This window comes from Sinocyclocheilus rhinocerous, unplaced genomic scaffold, assembly GCF_001515625.1.
Source record: "Sinocyclocheilus rhinocerous isolate Xijiao unplaced genomic scaffold, SAMN03320098_v1.1 scaffold2126, whole genome shotgun sequence".
NCBI lineage: Eukaryota > Metazoa > Chordata > Actinopteri > Cypriniformes > Cyprinidae > Sinocyclocheilus > Sinocyclocheilus rhinocerous.
In genome coordinates, this window is record NW_015639773.1 from 341921 (window position 1) to 345279 (window position 3359).

The following is a 3359-nucleotide window of genomic DNA, read 5'->3' on the forward strand; positions in this document are numbered from 1 at the left end:
AAAAAGAAAAAAAGTTAATTGAAATAAAATATAAATAATGGGTTACTTGCATTTGAAATCCAAGAATTTCAGAACATGCCGTTTTTTGCAGCTTAAAGTCCTATTAAATGGGCTTTTGGACTAGAGGATGTTTTCTGTTCTGAAAGTTACAGCATTCAATAAGCTCTTTTCTCTTTTATTTCAAGACGGAAAATTCAATTCAACATGACTATTATCTATCTCCAGAATGTCTGCAGTCAACTATCAACATTTATAGATCGATATTAATCTAAGATAATCGTAAAAGAGGCCACAAGTCATTTTTATCTAATAAAAATTGGTTAAATGTGTGCTTGGCGTTTTAGGCCTTTTTTTTGCTTTTGCTAATTGTATAAATAAAAAATAAAACAGATAGAATACAAAAATATTAGAGAAGCTAGTGTTTTTTATGTAGAAAACAAGCAGTAAATCAATAGAGTGCAAGTCTAAAAGGGCAAGTTTTTTTTTTAAAGAATAGAATTAGAATAGAGAGTGCTAGAGTTAGAGGGTCAAATAATAATAATAATATTTGATACATCTTTTATGATTCATATAGTGTGCTATAATGAGAATATGGGGTGTAGATTAGTAATCTGGCCCCTTGGTATAAAGGAGAAAAAGTGATGGCCCTCGTCACTATTAAAGTTGCCCAACCCTGACTTGAATCCTTCATGATCTGGATTCAGCAAGGTGCTAGAAACTTTCCCCAGAGATTCTGCTGTGTCATGACATGATAACATCACTGACCATAAATCTGCCGTTCCACCTCAAGCCAAAAATGAGATCTTATGACTGTGGATGTCATTGCATTACAATCAATACTTTGTGGAAGCAGTCTGAGATGACGTATCCTTTCAGACATGGTGCTTAGCCATCAGATCATGGCTAGTCTGTGACCAGGATTATCAGACTAGGCGATGTTTTTCTACACAACTCTTAAAGGTTTTGCGTCAGTCATTTAAAAAAAAATACTTTTATTCAGCAAGGATGCATTAAATTGATCAAAAGTGACATAAAGACATGTATAACATTACAAACAATTTTATTTCAAATTAATGCTGTTCTTTTGAACTTTCTATTCATCTAATAATCTTATATCACGGTTTCCACACATATATTAGGCAGCACTACTGTTTACAACATTGATAATAATAAGAAATGTTTATTGAGTAGCAAATCAGCATATTAGATTGATTTCTGAAGAATCATGTGACAATGAGTAATGATGCTGAAAATTCAGCTTTGCATCACGGCAATAAATTACATTTTAAAATATATTAAAATAGAAAACGGTTATTTTGAATCGTAATAAGATTTCACAATATTACTGTTTTTACTGTATTTTTGGTCAAATAAATGCAGCCTTGGTGAGCAGAAGAGGCTAATTTCAAAACATTTAAAAATCTTATTGACTCCACACTTTTGAAGGGTATATTTAGCTATAGAGGTCTTATAAAAGACTGGAATTCAGGTTGGTATTTGCTGAAAAGAACAACACGGATAACACTGAGTGCATTTAAACTATTTACCCTTTTTTGTGTTCCCTGAGAACCATAAAAACATGGCCTTATTCATCAAACACAAGCAGAACGAATTTGTGAGTAAATCATTTGTACAACCACACTTGCACAACTTGGCTCATTGAATGAAGCTGTTTATGTAAGAACTGATTCATGAACAATTTACACAGAAATTTGTTCTACTCTTGCCATCAATAAGACACGCTGCAAAAAAAGGTATTGCCATGTCATACTAAAATAAAGTAATGTCAAATCTATTAAAAATTTGTTGCAACTGATGATTTTGCTGTTTTAGCAGAACATTTGACTCACGGCGGGGGAAATCTGACATTTTATTATTTAACAAAGAATGATTAAGCAACACCATAATGACCATGATGATTTATACCTGATTTCACACAATAAATTATATAATTTGTTTATACTCTACTGGTAAAAGTTTTAAATAATTAAAGATTTTATTTTTAAAGATAGTGTACTCACTGAGGTCGCATTTATTTGATCAAAAATACAGTAAAAACAATATTATGAGATATTACAATTTAATTTATTCCTGTGATGCAAAGCTGAATTATCAGCCTCGTTACTCCAGTCTTCAGTGTCGCATGATCCTTCAGAAATCACTCTAATATGCTGCACATTTTAGCCCCTTTGGTCCCCCGTCTTTAAAGTCCTTGAATGGCCTCTGAGTTTCTGAAACCAAAAACTTCCCCGTCTCACTATTGTGGTCAGTAATGCACTAAATGCACTGTTTTCAGCACGTCATAATACATGGCTTTGTTGGTGAAACGAAATTCTTCCACAGTCCATAAATGGAACAACACCAGGAGAAACACACTGACCTCTTTCTCATTCGCAGCATCTTCAGCCAGCAGCCACCGCTCAAAAACACTGAAGGTAAGATTTAGAGTCTTCCCTTGATTGTCTGTAGTCATGCAAGCACCTGTGTATCAGGATCAATAATGTTATTTCTTCCATTTAACTATTTTTTTTCTAGTTTTTATATGATGTGATTTATGTCAAATAATGGAGTACCCTAATATACATGATGATAGGCTACTAAAAAAATAGTTGTAAAGGAAAATATAGGCTCTTTATTAGAAAATGGTTCAGTCTAGGTGAAAGTAATGTCTTACAACCTTTGTGCTGTCTCCCGGGTGGAGGAGGTATGTTTTCCATAGAGTTCAAAGAACATAGCACTCAATACACACATTGTATATCAATTAAAGGGTTAGTTCACCCAAAAATGAAAATTAGGCTGTGTTTTACTCACCCCCGATGCATCCTAGGTGTATATGACTTTATTCTTTCAGACGAATCCAGTCGGAGTTATATTAAAAATTGTCTTTGATCTTTCAAGCTCTATCGTTGTACTCAGCGGGTGTTGCAGTGCTTCGGTTCAAAAGATTGAATATATTGAAAGTAGAAAAATGAGAAAAAGAATTCAGCTTAAATTTTCGTTTTTCGTTCATGGGTGGAAAAATGAATAAACAGCTTGAATATTTGATTTCTACACGTGGGCGGGAATTAAACGCCCCTTTCTGCTGATTGGTCAGCCAAAGATCAAACCATGCCTTCTTCAGTTCTTCCGCAGTATCACGCAGCAGAATAATAGTCCTCCACTGCTGCAGTTGTATGGATTAATAACCCATTTTATCAATTTCATATTTTTCAAACAGACTAATGAATAGCTCGACACAACTCGTACCGGGGCAGAGTCTAGACAGGTCTTTCTTCTGTGTAGACCAGCGGTTCTTAAAGTGATAGGGGGTCCGAGAAATAATTTGCTATAGCCTAAAGTATTTCCAGACTGTAAAGTCG